Genomic DNA, 16861 nt, shown 5'->3' on the forward strand with positions numbered 1-16861 from the left:
AATTTGTACTAATAGCTTTGAAATTTATTTTTTGAGTTATTTTAGAACCTTTGGGTGTTGCGGTTCTGGCCACGAGCACCGCGGCCAGGCTCTTATCTCCGGGCTCCTGGACCTGCTCCCGCTTCCAGAGGCCTGGTTTGCGGCCTGGTTGGCAGCGTCCCCGCTGGGGCTGCGCCTCTGCGAGCCCTCCCATGGACGCTCGGCTCCTAGGCGCGCACGCCACTTGGGTGCTTTTCTAGGCCATTTCCCGCCAGTGGTGACTCCGCCCAACTCCTGACATCAGATGCCGCGGCCTTGATAAGCCGGCCGTGGCCATCCAGTCTTTGCCTTGCAACGGGTTAGCTTCCCGGTTTCCTGTTGCACTGTGCCCCGGAGTGACTCGCTTTGCTTCGTCGCTCCGTTCTTGCTACAGTACCTGCCTGGTTCCTGCCTGCTTGCTACAGTACCTGCTTGGTTCTTGCCTGCTTGCTACAGTACCTGCCTGGTTCCTGCCTGCCTGCTACAGTAACTGCTTGGTTCCTGCCTGCTTGCTACAGTACTTGATTGGTCCCTGTTTGCTTGCTACAGTACCTGCTGGTTCCTGTTTGCCTGCTATAATACTTGCTTGCTTCCAGCCTGCCTGCTACTGTTCCTGCCTGGTTCCAGTACCCGAATCCTGCTACAGTTCCTGCCTGGTCCCAGTACTCGAATCCTGCTACTGTTCCTGCTTGGCTCCAGTACCCGAGTCTTGCTACAGTTCCTGCCTGGTTCCAGAACCCGAACCCAGTTACAGTATTGCTACTGTCCTAGTCTGGTTCCAGTTACCTGTCCTGATCCACAACCCGCCTAAGTCCCAGCGGTCAGGCCCCTATGGGCTCCTCCCGGGGGGGCTTCGGCTTCCAAGGGTGAAGCCACCTAAGTCCCAGCGGCTGGGCTCCTATGGGCTCCTCCCGGGGGAGTACCAGCTTCCAGGGTGAAGAGCATCTACGTCCTTCCTGAACATCTGCCTCCCGGCCTCCTATGCATTAGAGACATTGACCACCTTTCCCGGTCTCCAGCAGGTCGGCCCAAGGGTCCACTAAACAGAGACTCTCATAACATGGGGTGCATACCATCCGGTCCAAATGATTTGCTACTCTTTATTTTGTCAATCTGGTGTACTACATCTTCCAGGTTTACCATGATTTGGTTCAGTTCATCTGAATCATCACTCTTGAAACCATTTTCAGAACTGGTATCTCTATCTCCCCAACATCCTCATTAACAAACATGGAAGCAAAGAATTCATTTAGTCTTTCTGTGACAGAAATATTAAATGAGGATGTTGCATAGCTTCTAGTCACTCAAGTCAAATGTTAGTTAAAAATGTCATTTTACTACAGCAAATAGTTAAAAATACCACCTGGTAAAGATGTTAAAAACCAGGCTAAAACAGTTGTTTATCTTTAACATGAATAAAGTCCAATAGGTTTAAAATCTGTTAAAATGAATTAAAATTTAAAAACTATTCAATCTTTGTTACTAACTCCTTCTAGGCTCTCTCTTTAAGAAGTGCCTGTCACAGTTACTCAGAAAAGCAGAACTCATCTTAAAACATTTTTCTCTATGCTTTTCTTTAAATGACTCCAATACAGCTTCTAAAATTGTGCTTTGTGCTTTTGTTTTCCAGGATTTGCAGGAAATTTGTGTTGTTGTTTGGGTACGTATAATTTTCTCCAAATTGTCTTTCTATGTTCTGTTTTCCTGAATGTTTCTCTTCGTCTCGTTTCTCTGTATTTATGCTCCGAATTGTTTTTAAATGGCACTATTGTCTGGCCTGACCTACACCGTTGTTTGTATGCACACGTAGTTGTCTGGTGCTGGGGCACTTTCTCCCTGATGCTTAAATGCAATACTTGAGAGCAATGCTGGAGTGTGATGCTTTATTTCTGAATGTCCGTCTGGTCCTCCCCTTCTAATATGCAGGGACTGAGCACCTGCTATTCAGACTGTAACAAAAGAAAAAAGAAAAACTATCTCCTTTTTTCAGTCTATCTTCCATCAACTAAAATGCACCCTATTGTGCCTGCAATTGGAACCTTTCATGTACTAATATTCGAGCTAATTAAAAGAAATGAATCATTAACACTCCCTAAGTTTATTCTTTTCTTCTTGTGGGAACAGAAGGTAGTTTTAATGCGATCACACTTTCTTTTCCACTCATTCAGAAGTGCTATGCTCCTTTTTGTATCCTGAATGGAGTTTTATCTGACTTTAGATGTTTAGTTTAGAATCCTGGTTCGCTGCCAGATGTGGTCAAATTACCACTTGACTTGCTCAAGTGTGAATCTTCCTTTGCTTTCCATTAATCTGATAATACTTTCTAAACACTTTCTCTCAGATTCTCCTACACCACAAATTTACCGTGGAAATCTGGGATATGGTGCATTATGCCTGTTTTTTTTCTCCACATGATCTTGGTTCAGCCTTCCACCTTTATCGCTGGGCATGGAGTCCATTCTGTTCCTGAAAAATCTTCAAAAATCCGCCTCTGTTTATGTGGCTCTCAGGACGTTTTTTTTCCTACGGGGAATATGCTGAAACAATTTTAGGAGTTTTCCCAATTGATAATCCTCCCCGAAAAGATGTTTCATTTTCAGATTTTGTTTAGAGCTTATTGTGACCCTTTATTTATTTATTTATTTATTTATTTAACTTTTTTTTATATACCGAGGTTCTGGTAACAATGTTACCAATCACTTCGGTTTACATATAACTTTGGGATGACATAACACGAGTGTCTTACATAGAACAAGGAAATGAAGAACTGGGTGAAAATTAAATTAAATTGCATAGAACATTATGAGAAACAACATTTAAATTACTGAAATCTATCATACTGAAATCTAACATACTAGCAATTCGGATCAGTCATGTAACAAGTAGTCAATCTTAGGCAGGAGGAGATTGTATTTGTTTCTGGGATTATTAAGTAGTGGGACACATGATGTGTTGACCCAGACGGGATAGTGTTAGTGAAGTCGAAATCAGGCGTTTGCTTGGGTTAAATTTTGCATTTAACATTTTGCATTTTGGCAAGTTAAATTTTGCATTTAACTTGCCAATGCTTAGGCTTTTTCCTATTTTCCTATTTTCTTGAGATGGATCCTTCTTCCAATTTTTCAATGAAGTTCTTTTGGCTAAAATAGCCTTTTTACCTTTTAACCAAGCTGGCAGTTGTATGGACTTCCTTGCACCATTCTTAACACATGGACTATGTCTGGACTGTGCTTCTAAGATGGTATGTTTAAACAATGTCCACACCTATTGTACACTCTTAGAGGTAGATCTTAAAGTACGCCGGATTTTATAAGATACGCAAGTAGCCGCACATATCTTATAAAATCCGGGGTCGGCCCACGCAGGGCTGCGCAAAATCGGCAGCCTGCGGCAGCCTGCCTCCATTCCCTCTGAGGCCGCTCCGAAATCGGAGCGGCTTCGGAGGGAACTTTCTTTCCGCGTCCCCCCACCTTCCCCCACCTTCCCCTCCCTTCCCCTATCTACCCCACCCCCCAGCCCTACCTAAAGCCCCCCCTACCTTTGTTGTGCAAGTTACGCCTGCTTGAAGCAGGCGTAACTTGCGCGCACCGCCTTGGCATCCCCCGGCACAGGCCGCAGTGCCGGGGGACTCGGAACCGCCCTTCCGGCCCGCCCCCGAACCATCACCATGACCCCGGTCCTGCCCCGGACCGCCCCCTGACCCCAGACACGTCCCCAGACATGCCCTCTCCCGCCCCTTTTACGAAGCCCCGGGGCTTTGCGCGCACGGCTTTTAAAATCTAGCCCTTTATCTCTGTAGAGGCATCTTTCAGTTTTTTTCGATGTTTCTCATTTTATCTCCCTTTTTACATTTTTGTGATAGAGCTATAAATTTACTTATTGTCCCCCTACCAATCATTTATTCAAATTTGGTCATGCAATGTTCATTATTGCCAAGTGGCCCCCACCATCGTTACCTCTCCCACCAAATCCTGCGTTCCACTAAGAATTAGATCTAAAATAGCTCCCTCTCTTGTTGGTATAGAGGTTTGGAGGTTTGTAATGAGGGGTCCTGGAGTGCCACAAACAAGCCTGGTTTTCAGGATATCTACAAATGAATATAAATGAGGTACATTTGCATGCACTCTCTGTAATGTATGTAAATATATGTCATGCATAGTCATTGTGAATTTCTCAAAAATCAGGCCTCTGTGGCACTCCGAGGCAGGAGTTTCTTACCTCTGTGCTTTGTGGTGGTGCAGTGTATGCTGGTGATAGAGTCTGGAGGGTGAGTGGAAGAATCATGTGCCTGGATGAAGTGAGGCGCACTATGTCAGACCTGGATTTAGGCATAGGCAATGTGGGCAACCTCCTCTGGTGCCCAATTCTTATAGACACTGTGGCAGAACTGCCAACACCATCCCTAAATTGGAGTGTGCAGCCGCAGCCCTGCTTTTATCCTCTAGTGGCACCAAAAGATGAATGAAAATTAGCTCGGGACCTTCGACATACCCTGCATGCTGATGGATCCGGTGGCTTCCCGCCTTCTCCTCCTGCACGGGTCTTCTGTTACCATGGAAGCTCATGCAAGGGGGGCGGAGCTTCAACGTGCCCATTGGTGTGCGAGGGCTGCTGAAGATCCCGCACGCTTTTCCATCTTTAGGTACCAACTTTGAGGTGGGGAAGGGGATTTTGGCAAGAAAGCTCATCCTCCATCCCCTTATCGCAGGGAGATAACCCCTTTCTTTCCACTGGCTACGGGGGGCCTGCCTGTTGCCCCGATCTGGCCCTGCACTATGCATAAGTAGGCCGATGCAATATCGGCTCGCATAGAACAAGCGCTCATGATGGAGCGCCCGTTCTCCACCTCTCCCGGGCACCTGATTTAATATTTAAATGGGCTGTTGCGGTAAAAGAAAAAGGGGCTAAGTTAAATTGTGTATATCCCTAGTGCCTCCTTGGCATCGGTCACCCAGGAGAGGTGGCTTCCAGTGCGGGTTAGGAAAACGGATGCTCAATTTTACGAGCATCCGTTTTCCTGACCTGACCGCTGGCAATATGGTTTTTTTAAATTTTTTTTCCCCGTTCTCCTAATGTTAACATTTTTTCCGTTCTCCTAAAGTTGATTTTTGTTTTTCCCGTTCCCCTAAAGTTAACAGAAAAGCAGTATTTTCTGCTTTTCTGTTAGCTTTAGGGACTCCTCAAGAATTAATGCCTGTTCCGGGGCAAAACATTCATTTTTTAGGGTAAAAATGTGCACGTGGGGGGGGGGCGCACATTTATTTTTTTTTTTTGCATCAGGAGTAATAGCCAATCGCCTCATCAGCATGAATTTACATGTGATGAGCGCTATTTAGCTACGCAATGGTTGGGACATGCGTTTTGGACGTGCTAATCCCCTTATTGCATGAGGGATTTTAGATAGGAGTCTAAAGCTGTGCGCTCGACTGAGCGCGCTATATTGCATCAGCCTGAAGGTGCGAGGGAGCACAGCTGGTTTATGCACACGAAAGAGGAGGTGAAGGCAGGGGCGGATGTGGAATTTGACAGTGTTAGGTTGGTTATGGGTCATTCAACAGAAGAAACAGCAGTTGGGAAGCTTCAAATTTTTTAAGGTTATCAGAAATGGCCACGCATAACGTATTACTAGTGCTGTAAATTATTTCTGTTCTTATGAGGGATTCTCTGGTATGGTTGGTGCATCTGGGTTTAGAAGTAGTTTCAAGAAAAGTCAATGAACTTATGTGTGGCATGGTTAAACTGGAAAGCTAACGACCATTGTTGAAAATAAATACAAATCTCGATCTTAGATTATGAAGTGACATCCTTTAATTCCTGCCCCGATACACAATTAGCTTCAATTAATTGAAGCAAAAACGTCAACATTTGGGGGAATCACATTTCCCATCTTGGAAATATTATTATTATTATTTTACTTTTGCTTGAGCTATAAGTGTAAAAAGTGCATGTTCCTACCTGACCTAGAGTTAAGAGCCAAATGTTTTCGGAAAGCAGCTATACCAGAAGGGCAGAGCAGGGAATCACTGCACTCCGGCACTTCTTCGAGGCGGTGAGGATTCCAGCCCCATTTCAGACCTGTAAGCCAGCAAAGCTGCCCCGCTGGGATGATGTCAGATGGAAAATCAGTTGTGTGGAGGTTTGTAATAGACGAGAAATCAGTGACTGTCATTAATACCCTGCTGGATCCTGACAGGAGCTTAGAGACAAAGGAGACATCACTGAGCTGAGTGAAAGGGAAGGCCGGGTCCTGCTGGTAATAACATACGGAGGTTGCCAAAGAGCCCACTTTGAGTTGCGTTACAAAGGTAACTTGTGATTTTGTGTATCACAGGGCAATTATTCTCCACCTCTGAGGCAGAAGAATTTGAATGCTGTGTCCAAAAGCGTCCATGCAGAAAGGCAGGTGAAAATGTCACTGAATAGTCCCACAGTAATCATTAGCAAGTAAAAAAAATCTAAACTGTTTGATTGAGGTGAAGAGACTTTACAGGGTTTCAGAGGATGCCCATCCAAAATTGCTGGTATGTAGCTAAACAAGACAGAGGCTATTATTTCCCCTATTAACTATCTGGTATATTTTATTTTTATTTTATAATTCAATTTATGAATTGCTCCTTTTTATTGGGACCTGATGCAATAGTCATATAAAATATACACACAATTACAATTACTCAGTGTGCAGCCATTTCATTAAAAAAAACAAACCATCCAAAAAGTTCCATTAATCATGTGAAGATCAATGAACTGCCTACAAGCATTCCCATTTCCAGAATGGCTGGGATTAGGCCACCTGTCTTAGCGTGAACCTATTTTTAACCTAGTAACACAGCAAAGGTTGGTAATTAAACATCAAAATGGTCCATCCAATCTGCCCTGAAGAAATTCATCCAATTTAAACATAAGCACAAACAAAATCCCTTACGCAACCCAACACCAACTTCATCCTCCCCTCATATCTTTTACCTTTTCCTAGCACTGTCCTGAGCGTTCCCCCAAATCTGCCGAGGTCATGGCCTCCTCCTATTCTGCTGGTTCGTCATTTCAGGCTCCTGACATCTTCAACTTTGTTTCCCCCAAAATCAATATCCCAGCAAAACCCCAATGCAATCCCGCACTGCTCTTTAGGGTTGTAGTAGTTGCTGCTTCATGGAGGTAACCATAATAAAGGCTGCTTAGGGTTATAACCACCAATCCAGAAAATTAGCCTGCACTTCCTTGCCATCCTCTGTGGTTTATCTCACTCTTTTGAATTCTATTACCATTATTTTTCCACCGCCTCCCTGTGCTTCCTGACATGGTTCCTGAGAATACCCCTTGGAGCTTCACATCATAGCTCCTAGTTCCATTGAAAAAGGTTTCCTTCTTGTGCATTAATACATTTTAGGTATTTCAATATAATTGCCCCGTCTCTCGTCTTTTCTAGGGTATACATATTGAGGTCATGGAAACATGATGGCCAGTAGACAGCAATCCTCTGCAAATTTTGAACGACATATTCAGGTTGTGGTGGAGGCCACACACATATCCAGAGCACATATCTCAGTGGCTCACCTCTTACAGAGATTCAGAAACACAGAATGTGAAGGCAGAAAAAGTCCATAAGGCCTATCATTTTTGCCCATCAGTTCGGCTCTACAGTCCCTACTACTCTCTCAGAGACCACCTGTGCTTATTGAATTTAGATATTGTCCTTGTTTCTGATACCTCCACTAGGAGGCTGTTCCAATCATCCCCCAACTTTTCTATAAAGAAATATTTCCTTAGTTTACTTCTTAATCTGCCCCTTCCAGGGCTTCCTTTCCATTGAAAGTGGCTTGCCTCCTGTGCATGGATACCTTGGAGGAATTTAAATGCCTCTATCATATTTCCCCTATCCCACCTATCCTCTAGGGTGTACATGCTTTGATCTTTAGGTCTATTCTCATATACTTTACAACAAAGACCATTGACCATTTTTACATCCATCCCTTGGACTGATTCCATCCATTTATATCCATATGAAGGTGCGGCCTCCGGAATTGCACAAAGTATTCCAAATAAGTTCCCACCAGAGACTTATACAGAGGCAAAAACACCTCCAGTTTTCTGATAACCATTCCTTTCCCTATGCATCCAAGCATCTTTCCAGCTTTTGCCATTTCCTTACCCACCCGTTTGAGCAGCTTGAGATCATCAGATATAATCTCCCCCAGATCCTGCCCTTGCTTCTTGTGTAGAAGAATTTCACCCCCTCTATAGTTCCGCCCTCTTGGGATTTTGCAGTCCTAATACATGACTGCATTTTTTAACATTAAATCTTAGCTGCCAGACTCTAGAACATTCCTCAAGCTTCGCTAAATCCCTCATGTTTCCCACACCTTCCTGGGTGACTACCCTGTGGCACATTTTGGTATCATCTGCAAAAGGAATAACCTTTCCTGATAGTCCTTCTGCATTATCACTTATGAAGTTTTGAAAAGAACTGGTCCAAGGGCATCCACCAATAACGGCCATGTCCTTGGAGTGAACGCCAGTTACTATTACCCCTTGCTGCCTCCACTCGGTCATTATCTCCAGCTTCTGTATGTCGTTTCTGAGGTACAGTCTCCAGAGCTGAAAATAATGTTCAGTTGTGTTCAGGTGTGGCCTCAATGAGGCATCATCACCTCCTCGGTTATGTCTCTCCCTATGAACCCCTGCTTCCCTCTGGTCACTGCTTTTCCAGACTGATAATCAGGACCATATTACAAGGCCTCTTTTGTAGAGCTCTTTCATCTATTTGCCAGCCAGAGCATTCAAATGTCCCCTCCTCTTCCTGCATGCTCGGGCACACTTAGATGTGGGGATGGAGGAAATATAGGAATTGCTACTATGATAGATCCTGGAATGGCACTAAGAGTGCACCTTGGAGGAAGTGTCATTCCAGAGAGCTTCCCATCTGGGGAGCGGGGTTCAAAAAGGGAGGATGAACAAATCAGGAAAAGACAAAATATAATGAATAAGAAAGAACATAAGTCGTGCCATGCAAGGTCAAATCCAAGGCCATAAGAACATAAGAAGTTGCCATAATCCATCAAGCCCAGTATCCGTTTTCCAACAGTGGCCAATCCAGCCACAAGAACCCGGCAAGTACCCAAAAACTAAGTCTATTCCATGTTACCGTTGCTAGTAATAGCAGTGGCTATTCCCTAAGTCAACTTGCTTAATAGCAGTTAATGGGCTTCTCCTCCAAGAACATATCCAAATCTTTTTTAAACCCAGCTGCACTAACTGCACTAACCACATCCTCTGGCAACAAATTCCAGAGCTTAATTGTGCATTGAATGAAAAAGAATTTTCTCCGACTAAATTTGCTATTTGTCCATCGAGCTCAGCATCCAGTCTCCAATAGCAGCCAATGCAGGTCATTAGAAAGTACCTGAAAGAACCCAAAGCTTAGAGCCAAGTCCTTGTTGCACACTACCAGTGAGTTTCCCCTTGATGGACTTGTCCAAACCTCTTTTAAAGCCCACTATGCTAGATGCCTTGACCACATCCTCTGACAACAAATTCCACAACTTAATTGCAAATTGAGTGAAAAAAATATTTTCTTTTATTTGTTTTAAATCTGCCACCTGCTAGCTTCATGGGGTGTCCTCTTGTCCTAGTACTATTTCAAAGGCTAAACAACTGTTCCCTGTTTACCCGTTCCACCCTACTTATATCCCCTCTCAGTCACCTCTTGTCCAAGCTGTACAGCCATTTTCTGTTCAGTCTTTCCTCATAAGGGAGCCATTACATCCCCTTTATTATTTTTGATGCCCTTGCACTGTTCCTTTCTTGAGCTAGGATAACCAGAACTGCACACAACACTCAGGGTGCAGTCACACGATAGATTTATATAGAGGCGTTATGATATTCACTATTCTATTCTCCATTTTCCTTCTGAACAATTGCTAGATTCTACTTCCTTTTTCGACTGCTGCCACACACTGAGCTAAGGATTTCGAAGTATTGTCCACAATGATTCCAAGATGTATTTCGTGAGTGAGTGCTCTAAGGGGTAGGTTTTCAAAAGACGGGTGTGGGCGCACATGGACGCGGCAATTTTATAGCATGTGAGAGGAACTGTGTAGTTCCTCGCAGTCTGCATGTTTTTATTCTGAATATTTTTGTTTTATCCACACGTTTTGTCACCTCACTCAGATGGTAGCTTTCATTCTGGTGCACAGGCGGACACGTGGGCGTCTTTCCCAGGGCGGGCACATGGGCACGTCCATTTTATGACAGCAGCTGCCTAGCCTTGTACCCTACCTGTCCTGTCCCTTGCAACCCTGTTGAGCAGCCTAGATGTTTTTTTTGTTTTTCCCCTTATACCTCATCCGTAGCAGACGGGAGGGGACTCCAGCATGCGCTGGTGCACATAACTACTTACGCGCACATTTTTCCTTCTGGATCTGATCCGCCCATGTCCTGCCCAAGCTCTGCCCAGACTCCGCCCACGCCTCGCCCATATTTTTTGTCTTTTGGATTTGTGCACGTACCGGGAGATAAATGTGTGCTCGGTCACTTTTTAAAATCCGTGCAGCGTGTGCTGGCCGGAGACACGCACATATCTCCCGGCTTTGGCACGCATAGGCCTTTTGCAATCTCCCCGTCAGTGTTCCCTTGTTCAGATAATGAATAAGTCAAACATCATCACATCGCAGATCGTTTCGGCACTCCACTATTTACCTTTCACCTTTGGGGGACACTGTTTCCTGTCGTTTACATAAGAACCATCATGCTGGGTCAGACCAAGGGCCCATCAAGCCTAGTATCCTGTTTCCAAGAGTGGCCAACGCAGCTCAGAAGTAGCTGACAGGATTCCACATTCCACATGCTGCTTACACTCTAGGATATGCAGTGGCTTTCCCCACGTCTAGCTGGTTAATAACTGTTTTATAGCCTTCTCCTCCTAGATTTTGTCCAAACCTTTTTAATCAGTTACACTAACTGCATTTACCATATACTCAGGTAATGAATTCCAAACCTTAATTGTATGTTGAGTGAAAAAAATATTTTAACCAATTTGTTTTTTAAATATGCTACTTCTTTTCATGGATTGTCCCTTAGTGTTTTCATTTTTTGAAAGAGTAAACACAACTGATTTCATTTACCTATTCTACTCCATTCATGGTTTAAAGATCTCTGTCACATTTCCCTTCATCCATGTCTTCTCCAAGCTGAAGATCCCTAACCTCTTGAGCCTTTCCTCCTAGGGGAGCTGTTCTATCCCCTTTATCATTTTGGTCGCCCTTCTCTGTACCTTCTTTTGTACCTTTAATGAGGTGCGTGACCAGAATTGCACACAATATTCTGTGTGGTCTCTCATGGAGCAATACAGAAATATTATAATATTTTCTGTTTTATTCTCATTCCTTTCCTATAATTCCAAATATCCTGTTTGCTTTTTTGACCGCCATCATACACATTGCTGAGGATTTCAACTTATGGTCCACGATGACACATAGATCGCTTTCCCAAGTGGTGACACCTAATATGGAACCACATATCATCCATCTACAGTTTGGATTATTTTTCCCTACATGCATCATTTTGCTCTTGTCCACATTAAATTTCATCTTCCATTTGCATGCCCAGTCTCCCATTCTTGCAAGGGTCTCCTGCAATTTCTCACAATTCGCTTGTGATTTAACAACGTAGAATAATTTTGTGTCATCTGCAAATTTGATCTCAATTTACCTTTCACCATTGAGAAATCTGACCATTTAGTCTTACTCCCTGTTTCCTATCATTTAACCAATTCATAAGCCTCAAAAGGACATTGCCTCCTATCCCATGATTTTTTAATTTCCTGAGGAGTCTTTCATGAGGGACTTTGTCAAACACCATCTAAAAATCCAAATACAGCCAGAGGCTCATCATTAGCCAAATGCTTATTAACCCCTTCAAATAATGTAGCAGATAAGTGAGGCAAAACCATGTTGGCTGTGTCCCACTAAGAGAAGTCTATCTAGATGTTCTGAAATTGTAATCTTTAAAATGATTTCTATGATTTTTCCCAGTACTGATGTCAGGTTCACCAGTCTATAGTCTCCCGGATCATAGATGGGACCCTTTTTAAATATCAGGGTTACATTAGTTACCCTCCAATCTTCAGGTACTGTGACGGTCCCTGGCTGGGCTGGGTTCCCCTCTCATGAATGCAGAATGGATGTCTTCAACTATGTATGACCTGCAGGGTTGAAAATAACTTCATGCATACTCACATGTAGGGATGTAACAATTCACTTGGAAAAAAACCTAGCAGCATCAGATACTTGTCTCCACACCTGCTGTAACAGGTCCCTTTTAAACAATGGCAGGGCAGAGACTCTGGCTCCCGATCCCTGCTACAAACAGTTCCTTCCCTTCTCCAGTTCTCTCCCCAGACAAACCCCTGCCTCTCCCCCCCCCTGACCCCAGCACTCTCCCCAGAATCACCCTCTCCTATCCCCAAAGCTTCCACAGGTTCTGTCATCTGGTGGTGATTGGCTGCCCTCTTCTCCTGCCATGGTGAGGGCTGACCTTTCCTCTCTATGCATACATTTAATAATGGCCGACTTCCTTCCCTCTATGACAGTTACCCTCTCCCTCTCCTTTTTTCCAACTATGGCACCGAAAGCAGAGATCAAGAACGGTGTAGCTCCACAACAGTCCCTGTTCACTTCAACACCACAGACTTGCAATGTCAGGTGATGTTTGATGGGAATGGGGAAAGGATTTATGCACCTACATTTCCATTTTTTAAAGTATGTGTAAAACTACATGATTAGTGTTACACCTACTGGGGAGCAGGTGTGACTTCGTCCACCTACGGCCATGTGCGTATCCGGCGAGGGCACACATTTTCAAAGATGATTTATGTGTATAAGATCACTTTGAAAATTTGGCTAAAGTCTGAGTGTACAAAGCACTGGCACACGTTAGCCTTCCAAGTGCTGTTATACAATTTCCTTGTTATGCTCGCCGCCGGTGGCAACCCCGCGGTGCGGCCCTCGTACCTTGCTGCGCAGCCTACAGGACCCAGCTCTTCGTCGCTGGTGGCGGTGGGCCGCCAGCCACGACCTCGGGCACCCACCAGCGCCTCCAGCTTTGCATCGCGTCCTGGGGCCTCCAGCCAGGACGCCTCCATCCATCAAGTCTCTCCGTGTGGGCCGCGGAGAGACGCCTCCAGTAGCGCTGCGCATCCCTCTAGGCACGTGCGCGCCACCTTGATACCTTTAAAGGGCCCGCAGCGGGAATCAAGCTGCGAACCCGGATGATGATGTCACGTCCGGTTTTCCAAAGAAGCTTTGCCTTTGCAACAGGTCTCCTTGGTTTGCCTGTCCCTGGTTTCCAAGTGCTCATTGCTTCTTCGTGTCTCCTGATCGTGTTCCTGTGTCTTCGGTTCCTGGTTCCTGTGTTCGTCTTGTCTTCGTGTGCTGATCGACTTCTTGGTTTGATCTCTGCTTTGCCCGACTATGCCTGCCTTCTCCAAGCCTAACATCTGCTTTGTCTGACTACGCCTGCCTTCTCCAAGCCTGACATCTGCTTCGTCTGACTACGCCTGCCTTCTCCAAGCCTGACCTCTGCTTCGTCTTATGCCTGCCTTCTCCAAGCCTGACCTCTGCTTCGTCTGACTACACCTGCTTTCTCCAAGCCTGACATCTTCTTTGCCCGACTACACTTGCCTTCTCCAAATCTCCAACTCTGACCTCTCTACGCCTGACCATTGCTTCGCCTGACCATGCTATTGACTCTCTTCGAACTTCAACCTCTGCTCGCCATTGCCTTTGGATTTCCGCTAGCCCTGACTCAAGCCTGCTGTTTGACGCCTCTTCAGTTTACCCTCTGGACATTCAGGCTTCTGCCTGCTCTTGCTCGAGCGCCCCCTGTCTGCTTCCATTCCATTGGCACTCGCATTCCAGGACATTACCTTGTCCAGAGTAAGACGTTACCATCTCTCACCTGCTGCCTCTGGGCTGAACCGACTTTCACCTCGAGGCCCACCTAAGTCCTGCCGGCCCCAGCTCCCAAAGGCTCAACCCGCGAGGAACGAGGGCTGGTATAGGTGAAGCTCCAGTGGCATCTGTCTATCAGCCCACTCTGCCTGCCGACGGTGGGGACCAGTAGGTCCCTACCTACGAGTTGCGTTAACCCCACCTCGGCCCAAGGGTCCACCTCTGATGCAACATTCCTTCCTACCCATGTAAATGGTTAGGAAAATTGTCCTTGTTTTGTTCAGTGTTAAATGATTACTACTGAATTCTGCAAAACTCGTGAGCAGTTAAAATGGTGATATACATTTTTTTTCCGGTGCTGCAAAAAAGATACTCAGCCCAGCTCATGAGATATTTGATTTGGGGCTGCAAGATATAATTTTTTTATATATTTTTTTGCCTGGCATTTGAATTTTGCAAAATAGTGATTGACCATCTTTGTTATGTTTGATTGGGCGACATGGAATAAACACAAAAGATGCAAAGCATTCCTAGAAGGATGAGAATGGTAATGAAGCACTGGGATAACCTGCTTGGAGTGACAGTTACAACCCCTAAACCGAAGGCAGATAGGGTAACTGCGTGGAGAGGTAGTTACAACCCTAAACAGAAAGCACAGAGCGGTAGGGGTGTGCATTCGGATTGACCGCATTAGTAAAACGCAACTCATATTTTTTTTTTACTTAAAAAATTGATTCGACATAAACGATCGGATTTCCCACATATCGAACATAGATATGTTCGATATGTGGGAAATCGCGATTGTTGAGCCAAAATAAAAATATAAACCCCCTCACCCTCCTTAATCCCCCCCCCCCCCCCGACTTACCACAACTCCCTGGTGATGGAGCGAGGAGTGAGGACGCCATTTCTGCAATCCTTGGCGAGAAGCATGTGACGTCGGCGGCACGTCGAGTGACGCCGGCGTCACGTGATTCCCGGCTCGTTCGCGCCGGACGGCTCGTTCGGCCCAAAAAGAACTTTTGGCCAGCTTGGGGGGGTCAGGAGGCCCCCCCAAGCTGGCCAAAAGTTCTTTTTGGGCCGAACGAGCCGTCCGGCGCGAACGAGCCGGGAATCACGTGGCGCCGCGTCACTCAGACGCGACGTCACGTGATTCCCGACAAGTTCGCGCCGGACGGCTCGTTCGGCCCAAAAAGAACTTTTGGCCAGCTTGAGGGGGTCAGGAGGCCCCCCCCAAGCTGGCCAAAAGTTCTTTTTGGGCCGAACGAGCCGTCCGGCGCGAACTTGCCGGGAATCACGTGACGTCGGCGTCACGTGATTCCCGGCTCGTTCGCGCCGGACGGCTCGTTCGGCCCAAAAAGAACTTTTGGCCAGCTTGAGGGGGTCAGGAGGCCCCCCCAAGCTGGCCAAAAGTTCTTTTTGGGCCGAACGAGCCGTCCGGCTCGAACGAGCCGGGAATCACGTGACGCCGCGTCACTCGACGTGCCACCGACGTCACATGCTTCTCGCCAAGGATTGCAGAAATTACATCCTCACTCCTCGCTCCATCACCAGGGAGTTGTGGTAAGTCTGGGGGGGGGGATTAAGGAGGGTGAGGGGGTTTAAATTTTTTTTTTGCACATATGTACATATACCCAACTCATTGGATTTTTTTTATGTCCATATTGGCCGCAAGTGGGACCCCCTTTCGGACATAAAAAATATGAACATAAAATTTTGCTCTGCACATCCCTACAGAGCGGCAGTTATGCCCTAAAAAAAAGCAATGGTACAACTTGAAATGTGGAGTGAGGGACATGGGGGAATGGATGCCGAGTTCCAGTGTGAGAATTGCCAGGTTCTTATGGCCTGGATTGGCCTCTGTTGGAAACAGGATGCTGGGCTTGATGGCCTCTTGGTCTGATCCAGTATGGCATTTTCTTATGTTCTTCTTCTTATGTTCTTAATTTGTCTTTGCATCTGCTCTGTGGTAGATGGCTCATTGCTGGGCAGACCAGATGGGCCATTTTGGTCTTTTTTCTGCCATCGTTTACTATATGTTACCATATTTTACAAACAATTTTTTAGAGCAAAAGAACATGCCTTAGTGTGTAATCTAATTATCTGTGCTTCTTGGATGCTAATTATGCCTCACCTTGTATCATAATGTACAGAGTAGCAAGGGAATGTGGTTACTTTGATTAATGTAGTGCTACTGTTTTCTTTACAAAGAAGACATAAGATTAAACCTTTGATTGAATTCTTTTATGCATACTAAGTCAACTGGAAAAATTGTGCCTTCCTTACAATATGTGCTAATAATATTCAATGGATTTACTTTAATTATAAAACCTTACAATCCAAGTAATTCCTTGAAAGCTAATCACATTTGTTTCCATGTAAATGTATGCATGTTCTGTAGCTGCTTATTTGACAGTACTAGTAAAACTGTGGCATTATTAATTCCCGTCCTTATTAAAGTTTCCCAGAACAGGCTGCATCTTTATTGCTCCAGATGGATAGAATAAGTATGCATTTTGATATGAAATTAAATATATTTATGGTGTTCATTTTCATATTCTTCCCTAGTTGAGCAACTGCCCTTTGCTATTTCCCTGAGCAAAACAGAAAATAATGTTTTCAAGAGTACAGACTCAGCAAGAAAATAATTCCTAATCGCAGCCACAATTATGAATTCACCTTTCGGCGTTGATAGAACCTGCATAGGGGAGATCATTGACTTAGAACTAGGTCTAGCAAGGGCGAATGATAGCTGCCGCCTGCCAAGGCATCACAGGATGTCTGAAGGCTGCCATTCTAATCATCATTTTACCTGCCCTCCTAGATTGCTCTGCCTGATATAAGAAGGATAAAATGATCTAAACAAACAATACCTGAGAGAGACAAAATGATATTAGGGA

The sequence above is a fragment of the Rhinatrema bivittatum genome, chromosome 1, assembly GCF_901001135.1.
Source record: "Rhinatrema bivittatum chromosome 1, aRhiBiv1.1, whole genome shotgun sequence".
Classification (NCBI taxonomy): domain Eukaryota; kingdom Metazoa; phylum Chordata; class Amphibia; order Gymnophiona; family Rhinatrematidae; genus Rhinatrema; species Rhinatrema bivittatum.